The sequence below is a fragment of the Diplotaxodon limnothrissa genome, linkage group LG20 (assembly GCF_057381915.1).
Source record: "Diplotaxodon limnothrissa isolate DT_005_m linkage group LG20, D_limnothrissa_male_GT1.1, whole genome shotgun sequence".
In the NCBI taxonomy this organism is placed as follows: Eukaryota; Metazoa; Chordata; class Actinopteri; order Cichliformes; family Cichlidae; genus Diplotaxodon; species Diplotaxodon limnothrissa.
The window spans coordinates 29,854,766-29,877,121 of NC_140615.1; the positions used below are offsets into that span (position 1 = coordinate 29,854,766).

Below are 22,356 nucleotides of genomic sequence, written 5' to 3' on the forward strand. Positions count from 1 at the left end.
TTGTGATTTGGTGCTGTGTAAATAAAATTGAGTTGAATTGAATTGAAAATTTCCAGCATGAAATCCTATGTTCTATTTAGCTAAACAAACAGGTGGCCACTCCATCTCTGATAAACCCCACTGTTTGGTCTCAGACTGTTGAGACATGGGATTGTCACTGTTTGCACAGTCTTAGCTCAATATCTCTCTGCACTGAGCCCACGTTGATAACAAGCCTTGTCATTATGACACAAGATATGCACTGACCAGCCACTTTATTAGGTACAACTTGGTACCAGGATGGACCCCCCTATTGCCTTCAGAACTTTCAGAACTCTAAATTTTTTGCAGCATAGTTTTACCAAGGTGCAGGAAACATCTAAGATTTGTCATCATGTCATTGCTTCAAATTTGTCAGCTGCACATCAACCATGCAAATCTCTTATTCTCATCCCAAATGTCCTCTAGTAGATTGAGACTTGCTGGAAGCCATTTGAGTACAAGAAACTAGTACAACAGATGTCAAACTCATTTTACACGGTGTCCTACATATGGACCAGGAAAATTCCCCTGTAAGTGTAAAGATGTAAACTGCATATTTAATCCGTGCGATATCTTCAGCTCAATACATGTCTCAGTTTTTCTACACGATAAAGAAAAGCTGCTGGAATAAATGACAGAAATCTGTCAGCGCTTTTAGTCTGTACTGGGGGTTTAATCTTGTCCCATCTTTCCAATATGCCAGTATATTTGTCCATGTTTGAAATTGGTCTGATGTTTTCAACATCGCCTCTTTCAAGTGAACAAGTTCAAAACCAGATTGGAAAACTCTGGGTCGACTTGAAGTTAGAAAACACTCTTTGGCAACAGCCTAGCCTGATCGCTGACCTAGTTAGCTGACCTAACGAACAAATACAGGCGGAGCTTCTACAACCAACCCTTCTTTGAACACCGTTAACTTCATTCCATACACATATTAATATTATTATTACTACTACATGGCAAAATGTTACCCAAGAACTCAAAACCTGCCCTGATGTCTTATTATTATTAACATATAATACAATCCTGCCAAGTGAGTAATTTACTAATAACAACAGACATAAAAATTTACATAATTAGTGATGGAGTGTGGTATGTAGTCTGAGCAGATTAAGAAAACTGGAGTACAAATAACGGTCGATCACTCACCATGACCTCGGCGTTTGGCCTTGACGATTCTGCCAGGCAGACATTTTGAAACACTGTTTTCAGACAGCAAATTGGGTTTATAATATACTCGTTTGCGCACGTTGGCCCGAGTGGCATAAACATGAAACTTAGGGAACTCATCCCTGAGATACCAAAGACATGCCGAATGGTGGAAGGACGCAATTTGTGGCATAACAGCTTTTGGATATTATTAAATAAGACTAAAAAGAGACCGTCCACTTCCGGGCTTGCCGGTCTTTTTCACTTTCAATATTATGAAAGCCTTAAAAACAGAAAGAAGATGCGACGAAAGCGGCTTAATAATTTGTCGTATTCATATCCACAGATGGTCAAATCGCAGAACAACATTATGCCGGATGTCATTTTGCAGCCGGGTCCTGCACGTGTATGCGCATGTCGCATTGAGGCACACTTTAGAATATCGGAAATATAAACTCTATAACACAACATTTGTGTACAATGTGAATATTAAATGTTAAAGCATGTGTTTAGAGTATTTCCTATTAAAAAAAAATACAAAATACACACTCTTGTCCCAGTTTTACAAACGTTTATTAGTCTAATCCTTTCATTTTACTAAAGGGATGTTTGATTTCATATATCACACCTTGACACACTGACATCACTTTAATGGAATTATTAGTGTAAAGGATGGTATTCCTCTTTGGAATTCTGAGTTGTGGATATATTTTCTAATCTGTCAGATGCAGAAAGTCTCTGATGAATAGTGAAAAGTACATTTCCAGCTTTCAGTTTAGTTTTCTAAAGTGTTTCTCTCTAAAAACACCACTTTGTGCTGGTATTAGACCTTAAAAAATAAGTCAACTAGATGTAATGTTGATGTTTTATAGGTAGTCCAGAGAAAAGTAGGACAAAACCCAGGTGACTAATTTTACCAGGTGAAACGTCTCCTTCGACTGTGTTGTTTAATCGTGCTAGAATCTGATTTTAGAGACTCTGAGAGGGTGCAGACTCTTGTCTATTGCAGCGGACACATTAGTGGCCCTCTGAGTCTGATGATTGATGACAAGCAGTGGGAAAGCTCCCTGTGGGCAGAGTGGGGGAGTGGAAAATCAGTAGTTTGTCATTTAAATACTATCACCTCACAGAAATATGTTTGCTGTGTGTGAGCCTGTGCACTAGGTGTGGAGTTCACTGACTGTGGTGCTAAAAACCTCCAGCAGCACTAAACCTGTACTATGGGACAGAAAAACTGAAAAAAATACCATCCAAGATTTTGCATCAGCTGCTGTTTCATGTACTTGTTGCTTGGCCTGCTGGTGCCCATCCATAGGATAACCAAGCTGTAGAGGAAACCTTCTTCAGCTTGATGGCTCCAAGGGCTGGGCCATACCCTACCGTTCACTTTTTTTTTTTTTTTTTTTATTGAAAGAAATTTTCATATACAAAACAAGTCAAGGAAACAGACCAGAATTGTAACAATTTACATTATAAAGATGGTGCAGCAAGTCATCATAACTTTACAGGGAGAAAATAAAAGTTTCTAGGGTCGAGTAATAAGGAACATAGACCTTTTGACATAGGAAGGAAAATTAGAATAGCAAGTATTTTGTGATTTTACAGTATAGTACAGCAGTTTTTTTTGTTCATATTTGAAATAAGCTTAAGTCACTTAAAATATTGACAAAAGTAATTCAAGGAGACAGTAAACATAGGAGAGGCATTCTTCCACTTACATAAATGAATAAAAAACTTACATAGTACTATTACAAAATTGACAACATCTGAGATTTCAGAATCCAGATTGTCCATAAAGTAAAGAATATCCTTAGATGTGAAGGAAGGTATATTGGAAATTCTGAGTGAAACCCAACAGTGTATTTCAAACCAAAAAGCATTAACATACTGACAAGTAAAAAATAGATGCTCTAGTGTTTCTGGATCGGAAGAACAGAAAGAACAAGAGTCGGCCTCAAAATTAAACCTTTTATACAGGAATTCTCCAACTGGATAAATGCCGGATATGATTCTGAAGTGTGTTTCTTTCATTTTAGGCGCAAGTGGGTATTTTAGGTAAAAAGAAAATGACTTTTCTTTCAACATGCTATCAAGGTCATGTCTGACATTGACATTGTAGTTGCAGAATACCATTTGCTTAAAGGTATTAGAGATTAACTTATTATTAAATTGTTTGTCCTTTATTGAGGTATTACCTATCGTCAGTGAAGGTAAGCATGTTCTTATTAGTGAATACTTTAAAGTATTTACGATAAGATTTAACAACGGTGTGGGTAGTGCTTTACAAATCTTATTATAATTATTAAATGAAATGTCTATTTTATACTTATCAATAAATTCTTCATAAGATAGCAAGTTTCCATTTTTATCAAGCAGATCAACAACAAAACATACACCGCTATCATACCAGTCTGATTTAAATAAGGACTTCTTATTGATGACTATAACCCTATTATTCCACAACACAGAATTGTGAGGTGAAAAATTGTGGGTGAAAATTAGTTTCCCAAAATTCAAAGTTTGCTTATAGAAACTAGACAACTTAAGAGGAATCTTAGATATTTCATAATCACATCTGAGCAGAAAATCCAACCCCCCGACCTTATTAAAGAGTTTGTTTGGAATATAGTACCACATAGATTGAGGATAGGAAATGCAGTCTTTTATCCATCTGAGCCTGAATGCAGCAATAATGGATTCAAAGTCTAAAGCTTTCAAGCCCCCATTTTCATAGTCTTTAACTAATTGTGATTTGCGTATATAATGTGTTTTATTCTTCCAGATAAAGCTGAATATAATAGAATTGGACAGCTTAACCATTTTAGGAGATGTAAAAATTGAATAACAGGGGTATATGAGTCTTGCTTTAGACAGTAAGATACGACCTAATATGGATAAATCACGTGTTAACCAATGATTAAATATTTTTTTAACTACATTTAATCTAGGAGTTATGTTATTATTCTCTCGATCATTAGTATTTTTACTGATTATTAAACCAAGGTATTTTACCTCCTCTTTACTGGAATATTGTTAATAGTACTGTGATTACAGCTGTGTACAGCTAAGATTTCACATTTTTTAAGGTTTAGTGTTAAGCCGGATGCTTTTGAGAATGAAAGAATTTTATTAATTGCAGTAGAGACCATATTTACATTCCTCAGAAATAAGGCAGTGTCATCAGCAAATTGACTAATTTTAAATTCTTTATCAAGAATGTTTATGCCTTCCAGATCTGAAGAGAGTTTGATATAAATGGCAAGCATTTCTGCTGCAACAATAAACAATAACGGGCTAATAGGGCATCCCTGCCGAATGCCACGATTAATTTTAAAACTATTAGAAAACCCTTGATTGAGTGCAATACTACTTGTCATATCTCTGTACAACATTTTCACTACACTAACAAATCTGGGACCAAAACCCACAGCCTCCAGAGCTTTAAATAAAAAATTATGCTCCAAAGAATCAAAAGCTTTAAAGAAATCAAGAAATAAAATAAGGCTATCATGAGGAATTAAATGATTGTAATCCAACATATCTAATACTAAACGGGTATGATGATGGATATGACGTCCTTTTATAAAGGCTGACTGTGTCTCATCTATTATTTGAGTTATTCCTGTTTTTAATCTGTTGGCATAGACATGAGCTAACAATTTGTAATCACAGCAAAGAAGTGTGATAGGTCTCCAGTTATCTAAAAGAATAGAGTCCTTGTTTGGTTTAGGAAGTAAAGAAATTATTCCTCGTTTCAGTTGGAGATAGCATCTGATTATTTACACATTCATTAAACACCTCTAGTAATAGATCTTTAATGTCACTCCAGAAATATCTGTAAAATTCAATCGTGATTCCGTCGGGACCTGGTGATTTACCACTCGCCATTTGGGAAACAGCAGTATCCAATTCAGTTAAAGTGATTTCAGACTCATTGAGATTTTTAAAGTGTGTGTCAATTTGAGGAATTTTTCCATGGATAGAGCTAAAAAAAGAATAAGTCTCCGAACTGGAATAATTTGTAGTGTAGAGGGCTGAAAAGAACTCGGTAATATAGTTGTTTAGAGTCTGTTGGTCTTCAGTCAGGGTATTATTAATTTGTAACTTCATTATAGTTTTTTTTTGTTTGTCTAGTTTTCTCCAGGTTAAAGAAATAAGAAGAATTATTTTCCCCCTCCTCAATCTATTTAGCCCTTGAACGAATGAAGGCACCTTTTGCTTTGTCTGTATAAAGTTCATCTAGTTTGTACTGCAACTGGTTTAGTTCTATAGAGTTTTCCTCTGTCAGATGTGATAAATTGCACAATGAACTTATTTTTGCGGTGATTTCAGCCTGTTTCTGTCTCCTTTTATTAGCCATTAATTTTCCTTCTTCACTGGCAATTTTTCTGACATTAAACTTCAACCATTCCCATTTACTAGTAGAAGAAAAATCCTCCATTGCTTTTACCTCTCCTATTAAGAATTTAATTTTTATACAAAAAGATGAGCTTCTTAAGAGGTTACTGTTAAACTTCGAGTGAGAATTCTTCGGTTCTGATAATCTATTATCCGGGGAGATTGAAAGTGTTATGGCACAATGGTCAGTAACAGGGGAGTGAAGAATCTTACAGTTGGATGATAGGGGGAAGAGACTACCAGTTATTAAGCAATAATCCAGTCTTGAGCATTGAGAGCGCTCAGAATTACTCCAGGTGTAATGCAGTTTTTCTGGGTTTAAGTTACGCCAGATATCGATTAGGTTGAGGGTGCAGGAGAAATCCATTATTATTTGGTTAAAATGAGAAGAGTTATATTTAGTTGGAAATCTATCCAGTTTTTCATCTGGTACCATATTAAAGTCACCTGCAACAACGACTTTTTCAATTGAATAAATGATCTTCCATTTTTCTATCATTTTTTTCAAATCAGAAATTAATTTCCGGTTTTTAGCTCTATTGTTGAACCCATAAACATTTACTAAAATGTACTTAGTATCATCCAACTCTATGTTAACCATTAACCAATGACCTTCCTCATCACCTTTATGATCAATAACTCTTCCATTAAAACGATGTAGAAAAATAGCCACTCCTGCTGAATGAGAGGTACCATGAGATAAATAAATATCACCGCTTCCCCACTGCTTTCTCCAAAATATATGATCATCTTTACTACTGTGTGTCTCTTGAAATAAAAAACAATTTGTGTTAGGCTGTTCCTTACAAAAAAGAAAAATCGCTTTACGCTTTATGTTACTTCTTAAACCTCGAACATTTAAAGAAAATATTGAAAGAACCATTGAATATAGCTTGAAAGTGCTGTAATAACTAGAGTAGGGCAATGGAACGTTTTACCTCCTATTAACTAATAAACCCAGTGAAAGTTAAGGACCATTGAGCAAGTTACCGGCTTAAATTTAGTTGAACAGTTATACCTTCTTATCTAGGTCATTATAAAGTTCTTTCATTCTTTGATTTGACGACCATCGATGACAGCATATCCGTCCTTCAGGAAAGCTTTGAGCCCTCTGCTCCTTGCCTCCTCCACCCTCGGCCACAGACGTTTGCGGGCTTTGTCTGTCTTCCTTACAAAAGTCCTCTCTAAACCGAATCTTCTTCTCCTTGCAGAACTGCGCCTCCTTGGACATCTTCCACACTAGGTCTCGAACAGTTCTCATGGCAAACTGTATGACAATCAGCCTGGGTTTGTCACCAACTCGTCCCTTCTGACCCAGCCGGTGCACTGTATCCACTGTGTTGTATAGCTGCTCGGCGTTCGCAGAAATGATCTTGGTCAGAATTCTGATTATTTCTTCTCTCATGCTTTCCCCCTCCTTTTCAGGAACGCCAGTTAGCAGCAAAGACCATCTCCGTTTGTATCTAGCATGCTCCAGACACATTTCCCGAAGAGCCTCGTTCTCTTTTTTCAGCGTCGCCATCTGCGTTTTAATACGTTTCACATCTTCCACCACAGATTTAATAGCTTCCGTATTAGCATCCACAGACTCCTTTACTTTTCTTACAGCGTCTGTGTTTTCTTGCAGCTGGAATTCATAATTCTTTAAATGTTCACTTTGGGTGTCGAATTTACATACCAGTTTTTGGATAGCGTTGAGGAGAACTGTGTTTGAAACTTCGTTTTGCGTCTGTGATTCGTTAGCCTTCATTTTCTTAGGATTTGGACTGTGAGATTATTCTGTTATCATATGTTATCTTATATTTGTAGTTAAAATAGTTGAATTATGGTAACTGCTGTAGGTCATATAATATCCTTTCGTCTAGATTGTGTGCTGTGTATGTAGCTTAGTTTCCATTATATTTTTGGGTTAAAAGAATGTGACCATTTTTGGATTTGTTAGACAGGTGTACATTACCCTGTACCCTTGATCTACTGTGAATGTGTTACACTGTTTCTTGACATTTCAGACTGCTAAATCATGAAGAGAATGTTGTGTGTAGAGGACCTTGTGCCGATAATAGAAGAAACAGACCACATTCCATACCCCCACCTTTACAGAGAGCAGAAAGACAGGGAGCCGAGGTCATAACTTAGGCGCCATAACAGAGAAAGAATGTGAATGTTTAGGCTCTTACGACTAGGTGGGGGCCACTAGAGGCTATAAGAAGCTGAGTAACCAGTCACCATTTTGAGATTTGCTGTGACCCTCTGCATGCATGTCTCCCCATCCGGATGGTTTATGCTCATTGTATGGAAATAAATGATTGTTGATTGAGCATTTATACACCGAGTATTGTCCTTCCTTCAGCCCAAAGATTCAAAGAATTGGGAGATCTTAACAGGACTTTTAACCGGTGTGTGGTGTCGATCAGCTTGCGGTCTGTCTTGTGATAAGTCGTGCTGCTGATCCATCCATTCAATATCTTCTTCGTCGCACGCCTGTCGAAGAGCCGCTAGGTGGTAGCCATGATCTTTGTTAATGTTAGCCATTTCGCCGCTTCGGAGAAGGTGGCCGAGAATGACGGAGAGAAACACAGGGAGGACGTTTTTGAGTTTTAGAGATGAAGTATAACTAGTCTGCTTCTAATTCCGGTTTACTTGATTGCGGTCAAGACATAAAGGAGGTTCTTTTCAGGAAAAGCCTCGGAGCCCACTCAAGTTGAACCGCTCACTCCGCCATCTTCCCAGAATATCCTACCGTTCACAGTAATATCGGTATAATGTTGGGCAATGATAGGAAAATGAAATATCGCGATAGAATATGGGTAAAACGCGCATGTGCAGTGCCTTTGTTTTCATACGCACATGGCGGAAAAAGCATGACGGCAACGGAGAATGTGAAGGGCGAACGTGGATCGTTGAATGAAACGGATGATCAACTGGTCTCTGAATGCTATTGACACCCTTTTCTCAACGAGAATCTGGGCTCGGGAGAGCCTGAGTGCCCTGGAGGGACTTTCCCTGCCGGATACACGATGGACGGGTGGCAGAACTGGAGGATCATGTGCCTGGCGGGACTGTTGATCGAGGACGCTGAAGATATCTACCTATTCGGAACCATGATAACAGGGTTCATGCTGATCGGAGTTGGCTTAGCCCTGGTTTATCGGAGAAATAAGAGAGCGGAACCGGCTGTTCAAACCCCCCCCAAGGCTGCCCGCTGGAATTGAAATGGAACGAGGCGCAACCTCTCACAACGAACGTAATATGGTCAACACCTTGGAGACGCTTGCAGCTGCTGTGAAGGCTCAAAACAACACCATTGAGCGTATGAGGGGAAACATCAGAGAGAGGCCTGCTCAAAATGAGACCCTTGAGCGACAGTTGGAAAACATCGCGGAACGGATCACTGCAGTTGTGAGGTCTCGGAATCAAAAGAACGATAACACCATGGAACAGAAGTTTGATACCATCATGGGGAGGCTCGCGGCTCTCCAACGGGAGATCGAGAGGCCAGTGTCGGAGTGTTAAAGAGCAGCCTGAAAAATTCTCCTGGGCTGCTCGCATGGAAATGAACAAAACCAACATAAACATTGCGGATCCCCATCACGGCGCCAGCTGCAGGCCCAAGGCTGGAGCCGAACAATCACTCCCTGATAATGACTGTGTTACGGCTATTCTTCCCATCCCATGCAAGGACACCTGGATTGGCTGGAGGACTGTTTACTTAGCCTGATAGGCCGAAGGACACTGTCTCAGCTAAACTATGGACACGCACACACACACACTTACACTGATAAGCACTCACTCATCCCCCCTCCCTTTCCAACGCCTTCGATGCTTGTGCCCTACCGGGGAAGATAGCAGTCAACTGGACCAGCACAGATGCTGCAGGACCGGATGCGCTGTCTACACCGGCTCTCTCTCACCCTTTACCCGCCCCTGTTGCTTGTCTTGTGTTTCTATGGTGTATTGATAGTCATGTGCTTTTGTGCTGAGGTGTTTTTTCTGTTATCAAACTGTTCTCCCACTAGGAGCTCAGTCTGAGTGGAGTTTTTTTTCTCCTCCTCTTACCTCATGTAGTGTATTTTCGTTGTTTTTTCCTATCAGCCTACCTTTCTGACATGTCTGCCCAATGTGATGTTTGTGTAAAGTTGGTCAGAAGGTTCCTTTGTAAGTGCGCATGCGCCATTAGCGTGCTGCTCGCTGTAACCCTAATTTCCCTCGGGATGAATAAAGTATTCTGATTCTGATGAACCAGAATTGGCTTGTAAAATTGCTGCAACTTCAGTGTGGAACTGGTTTGGCTTTCGTCCGTCAGATACACAACAAAGCACTATTTTTGGTAGAGCATGCTAGCGGGCTGTCGTTATTACCGTGTTTTTTGGAAAATACGGCACACTTAAAATCAATCCTTTGATTTTTCTGAAAGTCGACAGTGCCCCTTATAATCCCGTGTGCCTTATGTATGAACTCTGGTTGTGTTTACTGACCTCGAAACGATTTTATGTACACAGCGCTCGAAAATCTGTCAAATGTTTTAGTACGACTTTGCTAAGCTACGAACCCGCACCGCTAGATGGATTGTCGGAGCATTACAGCTACCGTAGGCAGGAGCCTCGCGGAGTGATACGTACTGTGCTTCAACATAATATTACCATTGTGTGTGTGTATAACCTCTTTTTAAGTTTTGTGGATATTATACATGGTTATGCTGAGGCTATATCGGCCAATTTCCACTGGAAATGCCTTTTGGGTAAACTGTCAGCAAGGAATTTGCATTTGCACTGTTAAATTTTATATAACTTTAATGCACATAAAATACAGCTGTTTGTTTAAGTGAAAATACATAGATGTTTTTTTGTTTGCACTAATAAAATTGTGATGTTGTAAAGTATTTTGTCTAGTGTCAATTATATCATCAGTTATATCGTTATCGCAAATTTTCAAATGTATATCGTGATAAATATTTTTAGTCATATCGCCCTGCTCTAATGGCTCCCCTCACCTCTGGTGTCCACCATTTGCTTGGTGCCTGTCTATGATGTACTGTAAGGGACATTATTATTGAAACGCTCTCACACACAATACATGAGCACGGACACACTCTGGATCTTCCCATATCGAAAAAAAAATAGAAAAACTTAAAAGACTTGCATAAGATTTGGCTTACTTCATCTAGTGAATCATATAAGGCTTATATGATTTACTCATGAAAGTGGCCACTTTCATATATTGTTTTAGTAAGTATCCAAAACATACAAGTTTCATTTATATACATTTCCAAGGGCTCTTATATCTGTTTTCACTCTTGTATGCTTTTCATACAAGTTTCACACAAGACAGATACAAACTTTATAAGATTTATATATATCTTTTCCATATGGGTTGTCCTGTCATATGATCTGCCTGTCACTAACCTGGAGATTTGTGAGTGTGCACTTTCAGATCATATGCCTGTGTTATTCAACGTTGTTTTTAAACATACTGCAGTTAAATCTGGCAATTCTGCTCGGCGCTGTCGGGTTATTAATCCCTCCACTGCCGCACAATTTTCTGTTGCTTTTAATCAGCTCGGTGGCCCTTCTGACTTCGTCTCCTCTGACACAGAAGAGCCTAATTCCTGGTTTTATACTTGCTGTCAAACAATCATAGTCTATGTAGCTCCTTTAAAAACCAGGCAGCCCAAGGCTAAACCCGAGCCTTGGTTTAATGAGAGCACTGGTGCTGTTAAGAGGGAATATCATCGAGCAGAATGGAGGTGGGAAAAGGATTAACTGCAGGTGTCAGCTCCTGACTCTGACCCCTCTGTCTCTGTCCCTTGCACTGCCGTTTTTACTCAGTTTGATTTTGTGACACTCTCCACTTTAGAGGATGTGGTTTGCCGTATAAGGCCCGCAGGTTCCCCACAGGATCCTTTCCCTCCAGAATTCTTTAAAGAAATGTTTCCTAGTATAGGACAGTATGTCCTTGACATTATTAACAGCAGTGTGTCTTCTAGTGTGGTTCCTGCAAATTTCAAACATGCAGTAGTGCAGCCATTGCTTAATAAACCTGGCCTTGATCACACAGTTTTAGCCAATTATAAGCTGCCTTTACTTTCCAAGGTTTTAGAGAAAATTGTTTTTAGTCAACTGAAAGATTTTCTAGATGATAATGGCATCCTTGAGGTTTTTCAGTCAGGTTTTTAAACCCTTTATAGCACAGAATCAGGATTATTAAGGGTTTTTAATGACATCCTTCTGGCATGTGATTCTGGTAACCATGTTGTTCTGGTCTTGCTTGACCTAGCTGCTGCCTTTGACACAGTAGACCACAATATTCTAATTTCTCGATTAAATGATCCTGTGGGTATTGGTGGCACTGCACTTAATTGGCTTAGGTCTTATTTGGCCAAGAGAACTGTCTCTGTCAGCCTTCTCGGTTCCGAATCATCTTCTGTTTCTCTGTCATGCGGCGTCCCACAGGGCTCAGTTTTAGGGCCACTGCTGTTTTTACTGTATTTATTGCCTCTGGGTTCCATCCTTAGAAGACATGGGATCTCTTTTCATTGTTATGCCAATGACTGCCAAATTTTTTTGCCACTAAAGCAGAAGGATGACATCTCCATAAACCCTATCTTGACATGTCTACATGACATTAAAGCCTGGTTGGCTCTAAACATTTTACATTTTAATAAAAATAAAACAGAGGTGTTGGTGTTTGGACCCAGTGGTCCCTCTGACTTCTCCTCTGTAGATTTGGAAGTCTATTTTAAACCTGTTGTTACCGACCTGGGTTTTAAAATGGACAGTGATTTTAAACGTGAAACGCTCTCACACACACTACTGAAACGGTCTCACACACATTACTGAAATGCTCTCACACACATTACTGAAATGCTCTAACACAAATTACTGAAATGCAGTTACACACATTACTGAAACGCTCTCACACACATTACTGAAACACTGTCACACACATTACTGAAACGCTCTAACACAAATTACTGAAATGCAGTTACACACATTACTGAAACGCTCTCACACATATTTCTGAAACACTCTCACACATACATTACGGAAACGCTCTCACACACATTACTGAAACGCTTTTACACACATTACTGAAACGCTCTCACACACACAATACTGAAACGGTCTCACACACACAATTGAAACGCTCTCATACACAATACTGAAACGCTGTCACACACACTGCTTAAACGCTCTCACGCACAATACAGAAACGCTCTCACACACATTACTGAAACGCTGTCACAAACATTACACATTACGCAGTCACACACACACACAAAAGGAAATTCATGTGACGAAAAAATAAACAGAGTAGATACAAAATGGCTCTGGGAGTTTTAGTGCTCGAACCCTAATAAATTTATTCTATATCTACTTGAAAGTTTCTTTAAAAAAAAGAAACTTTCATGTCTGCACATTTATTAGGAAATGTGCACAGGAGACAGAGCCGGTAGGAAAAACAATACAAGTGTGAGTGTGAGGGTGTTCCATTCAGTCATGATCAATGCAATCCATGAGAGAACTATAAAAACGAGGACAACAGTCAAAGCAACATCAGCATCATCACCAATAACCACAATAATGCCAACAATAATGGCAATATCCACGACCACTGACCCACCATGAACAACCACAATGACTACTGTTTACTTTGGATGACGTGACAAAGATGTGTAATTCCACTTTTTTTCCAGGAGGAAACCTCGGTAAGTGTTAGGAGATATAGGGATAATCATACAATTTCAGACCCAGAAGGATGAGTTATAATTATTCATATCCCAGTGGAAAAGTCATTTTTAACAATAGTTCATTTGCACCTTGAGGCGACTGTTGTTGTGTTTGGCGCTGTATAAATCAAACTGAATTGAATTTAACATGAAAGTTTCTAATGAGGTCGTCTCATTCTTCTGACAGTCTAAACCTTCAGTTTTCACAGTGTCAGATCACCTGGTTTGAAACCGTTTGCTGTCTGATGATCTTGTAGAGATGTTGATAAGGATAAGATGTTTTTTCACTTTTTAATAATGATAACACTGCAGACAGAAATCCTGACAACTGGTATGAGGATTTCTCTAGAAAGCTCAAGATATAAGGGTGGAAGCAGGTAATGACAGTTTACTGAGATGTCAATGCAAGATGAAAGTCTGCCTGAGAAATGTGACATTGTTCAGATTAGACGTACCTTTAAAAGAGAAAGCTTGTAGCTGAAGTTTGTTGTTCTCTGAGAATAAGTGTGTGTGTGTGTGTGTGTGTGTGTGTGTGTGTGTGTGTGTGTGTGTGTGTGTGTGTGTGTGTGTGTGTGTGTGTGATAGAGAGAGTGTGAAACAGAGTACTGAACTCCCTCTTGGCAGCTATAAATAACAGGAACAGGATATTACATCAACAGCTGCAGGAGCACACGACATATTAAGACCAGCGTCACTTTGCATGGTTTGTAATGCCCTTGTGCACTTTAGCATCATTATTACTTTTTATTGCAGGGGAGGGTTCAGTGTGCAGAATATGCATGTGTTTCACAGTTAAAGCCCCAAACACAGTGATGTATAATGTGATGACACTGAAATCTGCAGATGTGCTCCTGCAGTTTTAAAAGAAACCACAGCCGACCAGCGTGTGAGCAGACAGAACCTACGCTGTGGTTCTCTTTCATAGCATTCGTTTCGTGTCTCACTATGGGAACGCCTCCTGCGTGACCTCATCAGAAGCTCAAATACCATTACGCCAGCCCTTACAGGCTGGCTAGGTGACGCCCATGTCAGGAGGGGCCAGTGCCTCCCTATATAATAGGCTGACATAGCGTCAGATGTCATTCAAAAACCTCTTCTCGCTTCTCACAGAAGCCTGTAGACAACTGTGCTATTGGGTGCTAAAGCTAAACTGTCCACAGATTCGAGTGAACAACTCGGTCGCCGGGCGCTTTGTTCCCAGCTTTTCAGTTGTCCACTAGCATACAAGCAGTAGCAATACTGTTCTGTAGCTAGTGCTGGTGCCAAGTAGCAATACTTTCACCCAGGGAAGTAGCAATATTTCCCGAAAGCGAAGTAGCAACACTTTGCTAATAAAGGTACCCTAGCTTCACCATCAGGTAGCGATACCCTTCGACGCTAGCGGTTTTACACATTAGGTAGCAATACCTGTAGAAAAGTAGCAACACTTTTCACCCCACGTTAGCGAGGAATAGCAATATTCTCCGCACTCAGTGTCAGTCTCGCTAACGTGCGCGGCCCTCTAGCTAACCATGGCTACGACGGCCAACGAAGTTGCAAAACTTTGTCCTTGCGGCAAGAAGATTTCTGCCTGGGATACACACCCCGTGTGTGCGGCATGCCTGGGTTTATCTCACGCTCAGGCTGCCTTGACACCCGCACAAGACTGTATCCACTGCGCGGCTTTCCCACGCAAACTACTCCGCCGCAGGTTAGCTCGCCAGGCTAACCTGTCGGGTGGCGACCCTTTGCTGTGTGAGGCTGCTGCGGCGCAAGGAGAAATTGAGATGGCCAATGATTTGGCCGCAACGCCAGGGCCGAGCTGGGCAGAGGCAGACCCTCGGCCCATCGCGACCGCTTTCCCGTCGCTGGAAGCACACGGAGATCGTGTGTTTTTCCCCGATGCTGGAGTCACCTGGGGAGGAGATGCTAACGAGGACGGAGATGAGTCGGCGGACTCGGACCTCCTGCTGTCTGACGACGGCGAGGAGGAAGATTCCACCTCCTTGGCTAGCATCAGCTGGGCTGCAAAGCCCTCGGCTACCGGCGAGGTTGAAAAACCGACACCGCCGTCTCCCCTGGATCTCGACATGCAGGACATGTGCAAGCGCGCAGCCGCTAGGCTCAACATCCCGTGGCCCGCCATACAAATAGAGGTTGTAAAGACGGGGAAGCATGTGTTGCCTGTTTTTCCCGAGCTACTCGATGAGATAGCGGTGACGTGGAAAGCAAAACCTTACAGCGAGAAACACCCCATCGCGGGGAGCTCCCTGTTGGATTGTGAGGGGATGGAGTCTGTCGGCCTCCGCCAGATGCCACAAGTGGAGCCGTTGGTAGCGAGCCATCTTCACCCGAAGACGTCTCTGTCCTCATCGGCCCCGTCTCTCCCCTCCAAAGCAGACCGCTTCCAGTCTAGCCTTACAGATAAGTGCTACAAGGCAGCGGCTCTGTCAGTAAGAGCCCACAACGCCTCCTCTATGCTAATGGCTTACCAAGCTGAGCTAGAAGAGGACATGACAGCTAACACAGATACCACAGTGTGGGAAGAAATCTGCGTTATAACTGACCACGTCCTCCGCCTTCACAAGGTAGCCATACAGGCTACTGGGAGAGCCATGGGCCTCATGGTTCTTCAGGAGCGAGCACGCTGGCTCGGGCTCACCAACCTGACGACCAAGGAGAAAGAGGAACTCCTCGACACCCCTGTCGTCCCTCAAGGTCTCTTCGGTGCGGCTGTTACATCCATGCAGAAGAGATGTGAGGAGAAAAAGAGAGATGATGAGGCTCTGAAACTCTGCCTGCTGAGGAGGGCCCAGCACGCCACCCCAGCAGCGCCGCGCCAGTCATTCGCGCAGGCAGCGTCTCGCCCGGTCCCCGCTTTCAGGATTCCCAAAGTGCCTAAGACGCAGGCAGCCCCCGAGGCTGCCGGGGCCCCTAAGAATCCATGGACTCGGAAGCAATCTCCCCAGGCCAGACCTCAAGCGGCCCCTCCTCCTCCCCCCGCTGCCGCGATCGTGAGGAGGAAGAAGCGGCCGGCCTGACAGCCTCTCCTCTAGGCGGGAGCGAACCCAGTTTCCCCCCTTCATGGGCCGCCCTGCCGCCTCCCAGCTCCGTTCCAGAGCGAGTTCAACACAGAGTGCTTAACTCGGGCCGGCGTTCCTGTCACCGGACCCGCCAGAGGGAAAGAGAGCCAAAGTTCACAGTATTGTTTCACTAGCACTTATTTCGTGCATTCTGTATTAAAAAGCCCCGACACGCGCATCCAGGCAGTTTGCCGAGGGCGCTGTCGAGTGTTGCAAAACACATTAAAAAAAAAAATAAAAAAAGTTGAAAAACAAGAGCAACGTCTGCCATAACGCAGCCCGTGGAGACTCGCGTTTCCACGGCTGTGATGACGCAGATGAGCCCGTCACCTCGCTCGCCTGTGACAGAGGTGACGGGACACCGAAATGGCGTATGGTTCGCGCTGCGACCACAAGGGGGCGCCAAAACGCCATCTTCGGTGGAGTGGCCAGTGAGCCCTTTGTCTCTTCGCATGAAGAGCTGGGCCACCTGTGCTCAGTTAGCATGGGTGTTGAAGACACTGGAATAGGGCTACAGGCTGCAATTCAATGTCGCTCCACCACATTTCAAAGAAATCATTTACTCTCATGCTCTGGGCGTCAGTTTTCTCTTGGAGGAAATTTCCACCTTGAGAGACAAAAGAGCTATAGGAGTTGTCCCTCCCAAGGAAATGCACAACGGATTTTATTCAAGGTATTTCCTTGTGCCAAAGAAAGGGAGGAGGGGGATGAGAGCCATTCTGGATCTCCGTGCCCTGAACCGGCATTGAAGGACATACAAGTTCAGGATGTTGATGCATGCCTCGCTGCTACGGTTTGTACAAGCAGGCGTCTCGTTCACATCGATCGACCTGAGGGATGCTTATTTCCACATCCCCATATATCCCCCACGCCGAAAGTATCTAAGATTTGCTTTCCAGGGGATAGCATAAGAGTGTGTAGCCCTGCCTTTTGGTCTCTCACTGAGCCCGAGGGTGTGTGACGTGCACCGAGGCAGCAGTGGCCCCGCTCATGGAAAAAGAGCACATTGACGCCAACTCAATGCATTACTTTCATAGGGCTCAGCCCAGACTCCCTCCGGGTGAGGGGGGGCCACCCACGAGGGCAGGACAGTGAATGGGGAATGGGGCCCTCACACGCGCTCCACCCACATAAACTGTCTGGAACTGCTGGTGGTTCACCTGTCGCTAAAACACTTTCTCCCTTGGCTGTGAGGTCATCATGTTTTAGTGAGGTTGGACAATTCCACTGTTGTGGCCTACATCAACAGACAGCAGGGTCTGGGGTCCCCCCAAGTTACACACACTGGCACACAGACTGATAGTCTGGAGCAGTGTCCACCTGCTGTCACTGAGAGCAGCTCACGTGCCGGGGGTCTTGAACTTTGGAGCAGATCTTCTCTCCAGGGGCAACCCACTGTATGGGGACTGGAAGCTTCACCCAGAGGTGGTGAAGCAGATCTGGCTGCGATTCGGTCAGGCGACCGTGGACGTTTATGCATCCAGGGAGAATGCTCAGTGTCCCCTGTTTTACTCGCTGCACGATCAGAGAGCTCCACTCGGGGTGGATGCCCTAGCTCACGAGTGGCCGAGAACCCTCCTCTATGCTTTTCCCAGTGGCCCTCATTTCTCCAACTCTGGCCAGAGTGAGGGGGAGAAGTCACTATATGATCCTGATAGCCCTGCACTGGCCAGGGAAGCACTGGCTGGCGGTGATTTTTCAGCAGCTGTGCTTGGCCGTTATTCCACCCCCACCCAGAGAGGCTAGCTCTATGGGCTTGGCCCGTGGGTGGTTTAACCTGAACACGGTGGGGCTCCCTCATAGTGTTATCGACACTATTCAGTGTTCTGGGGCATCGTCTACTAGGACGCTATATGAGCACAAGTGGCGTGTGTTTGAAAGCTGGTGCTTAGAATCACAGGCCATCCCTTTTCAGTGCTCTGTGGCTGTGATTCTGTCACTTCTTCAGGCCCTGATTAATAGGGGTAAAGCCTTCTCCACCATCAAGGTGTATTTGGCAGCAATTTCAGCCTGCCATATTGGTTTTGAGGGAAAGACTGTTGGCCAGCATCCCTTAATATGCCGTTTCATGAAGGGTGCACGGCGTAAATTGCCTACGTCTAGGCTGTTGGCTCCATCGTGGGACCTTCCCACAGTGTTGGCTGCGCTCTCCTGTTGCCAATTTGAACCCCTGGAACAGGTTGGGTTAAAATTTCTGTCCTTGAAGACGGCTCTATTAATTGCTTTAGCTTCTGCTAAACGTGTGGGAAAGATCCACGCTCTCTCAGTGCATCAGTCATGCATTCAGTTCTCCTCGGATAATACGAGGGTCAGTATGCGGCTCACCCTGCCTTTGTCCCGAAGGTTGTCGGCACATGTTCACCAATAGAACTGCCGGCCTTTTGCCCACCGCCTTTCTCCTCAGAGGAGCAACAGCGGCTGCATACCTTATGTCCAGTCCGTGCTCTGCGCATTTACATGGACCGAACCCAGAGTGTCAGACAAAGTGACCAGCTGTTCGTGTCCTGGGCTAAACCACATATGGAAAAGCCTGTGTCTAAACAGCGCCTCTCCCATTGGATTGTAGGAGCAATTGCCCTGGCCTATACTAGCAGGGGCCTTCAGCCCCCTGCTGGCTTACGTGCACATTCCACTAGAGGTCTGGCGACCTCATGGGCTCTCTTTAGGGGAGTTTCTATTCAGGAGGTGTGTGCAGCTGCATGCTAGACTTCACCTCATACATTTGCTAGGTTTTACAGGTTAGATGTGACAGCACCTAACCTAGCGCGTTCAGTCCTCCGTGCAGGTTCTTCCCGGGTGGGGGCCTCTCCCCTGTGAAGTGCTGTTGGGGACAGTTGTCTTCTTAACAGGCATGTCTGGCAATCCGGGAGTCAGTATTTCTCCCATAGTGAGACACGAAACGAATGCTATGAAAGAGAACTTAAGGTTATGTATATAACCCCGGTTCTCTGAGTAGCATGAGTGAGTGTCTCACCAGACCGCCCTCCTTGCTATGGAAGCGAGGAAGAGGTGGGCTTGTTTTGAATGACATCTGACGCTATGTCAGCCTATTATATAGGGAGGCACTGGCCCCTCCTGACATGGGCGTCACCTAGCCAGCCTGTAAGGGCTGGCGTAATGGTATTTGAGCTTCTGATGAGGTCACGCAGGAGGCGTTCCCCATAGTGAGACACTCACTCATGCTACTCAGAGAACCGGGGTTATATACATAACCTTAAGTTTTTACTAGTATTTGCCTGACAACTTAGATTAGATTAAAACATTCTGACATGCAAATGAAGAGCTTCTGTGATATTGTGTAATATTATGTTACATGTTAAAACATGACATATATTATTAAAATACAATATTACTGGGGGTCTTTGGTCTGATGTTCTTACCCGTATTTACACACTGTAAGTGTATATGTATGTGTATGTTTGTATGTGTATATGTGTGTGTATGCATATATAACTATGCATATCTGTTGGAGGGTTACTGAGTTACAAAACCTTACTAATACTTAACTAATGCTTAACAGTGTGAAATGGTTGTAAAGTGCTACCAAATAAAGCCCAACTGTCACTATCAAAGCCTTTAGGGCTCATTCTTTCAGTTTAGCCAGTGGCTTCTACATACAGAGCTGATGGAACAGTAACTAAATAAACTCAATAATCACTGTCAGATGCCAAGTTAACACTAAGTTAAAAACTTGTTATACATTGATTCTAAATGTATGGATTCACTAATCCCTTAAAATATTATTCTCACTCTCAGATCACGTGCTAATTCACACACCAGAATGTGCACAGGACTCCAAATGCGTACATGCCATGATCCCCCGGTCTGTGAATAGGACTGAGGGACCGTGAATATATGTCTGCCTGTCGAGTATGTGCCCAAGACCAGAGGAGAGGAAGAACAGAGCTCATATTAAAGGTAGTAGTACTTAATAAACTTCAAATTTAAAAATTACATGTAATGTTATCATTTTCATTCACATAGTCGATCTCTATAGAAGGTGTTTTGATTACATCTCAAGTATTGTATTAAATTATAATGTTTAAATGTTCTATATAAATTATACATTTTCACATTGTGAAGTCTCCTGCAAACTGACGTAGACTAACTTTGTTAATCAGTCATGAAAACACTCCGTAGCTTTGTGCTGGATAAACAGGTTAGCTTGCAGTATTATGCACATATGTATGTATATTCTCATTTATGTATTCTAATCTTATTCCCGTATTATTTTATTATTATATTCATATAACACAAAGTTGAATTACACTCTGATGGCTTTATCAGAGTGTAACTTAGGGTCGGTATCTTGCCCATGCAGACTGGAGTAGCTAACGATTGCACCACCGACCTTAGTAGATAACAGATCTACCTGCTGAGCTACAGTCACACAGCATGTAAAAAACATTAACTGCTAACACAGACACCGTTTTCTGCATCTCAGCAGCAGCAGGCCCTTCCTAACCCAGTTTGTCTCGTGTGACGTGTTGACAGTCTCGGTGCTCCCTGACACTGATCCTGCTGGAGGAGTGGAACCTCACACTTGCCATAGATATTCCCTCATTTGGTGTTCTGATGATGACAATGCTGTGCACATCAGTCCACAATATTCAAAGGGTGTTAATTTTGGAAGAGACCAGTCCCATAGCCAGATGAGTTTTATATTGAAAAGCAGTGAAAATGAATGAAAAAAGCAAAACTAACTACCACATTCCCATGCTGAAGGGTCTAGAGTTGATATTTGTTATATAATTTGTCACACATCTATATGTTACCCTAGATCTAGATTGGCCTTGGCTGTCCTGTGAGGATAGAGTGTTTATACTTAGATCCTCTTGCTTTCTAATTGGACTGGCAACTAAATATAAGTATCTTATACTTAAGATACTTACTAAACTCTGCACCTTTTCTGTGCACTTTGAATTTACATGTGCTAGTGGTGTTGCCAAATCCACAAGCTGCATTTGTGTAATGGATGTGATTGCAAGCCAACTTCATTCTGGTTGATGGCAAATCAACAGGACAGAGCAGGAGGTTGTTGAAGCTTGAGTGAACATACACACTGCTCAATGAATGCATTCAGGCCCACTTTACAGCTGTAACAAACAGGAAAAGGTCTCTCTCTTAATTTCATAAAATGCAATTTCATTGCATGTGACTGTTTTACGGATGTCAGTTTATCTTTGAAATTCAAACATTTCCTAAAATCTGATTAAAAAGGAGATGTATATGGGGAAAAGGCCTGGGTTGCAGTTCTGCTCTTATTCAGCCCAAAGCTGTTCTATCTGGTTCAAGGGGCCAGTCAAGTTGACATCCATGTCTTTACGGACCTTGGTTTGTGCACTGGTCCACAGTTATGTCTGAACAGAAAAGGGCTATCCACAAACTGTTCCCACAAAGCTGGGAGCATGAAACTGTCTAAAATGTCTTGGAATGCTGAAGAATGAAGGGTTCCTGTCACTGGAACAGAGGGGCCAACTCCTGAAGCACAGCTCCACACCATAAACCCCCCTCCACCAACCTTTACACTTGGGTAGAGTGTACACTTGCAGTTACACTTGCAGTTAGACACATACTGGCAACTGCTAAACCCAGACTTGTCCATCAGGAGAAGCGTATCATTCCAGACCTGCCACTTCATGACTGAGTTGCCCTTTTCCCTGTTGGCCCAGGGAAAAGGGTAACACTACCTGGGTCTGGGTGCAGTTTCCCCCTCCAGGGGCAAGGGTACCTAGACCTGGGGTATAGAGTACGCTTGGGGAGTGTGATCGTGTGTACAGTGTCTCTTTATGTCTGTCTCCACAATGGGTGAGTGTTGAGTAATTGCATATGAGAGCATGAGGGTGGGAATGGATGTTTGTATCTGTGTGTGCCTGTATGTCTGTGTCTATATGTCAGGTTGGGTATCAGACGCCACATCTCTAGGGACATCTCAGGCCCTCCAAGGTATGGAGGCCTATCTCCCCCCACCACTTCCCCTGCCGGTGGCAGACGCTCTCA

General features: G+C 43.0%; 1 pseudogene; it reads left to right on the plus strand.

The window, feature by feature from the left end:
* Positions 1-16,664: 16,664 nt before the first annotated feature.
* LOC146611153 (uncharacterized) lies at positions 16,665-19,062 on the plus strand (annotated as a pseudogene).
* The last annotated feature ends 3,294 nt before the right edge of the window (positions 19,063-22,356 follow it).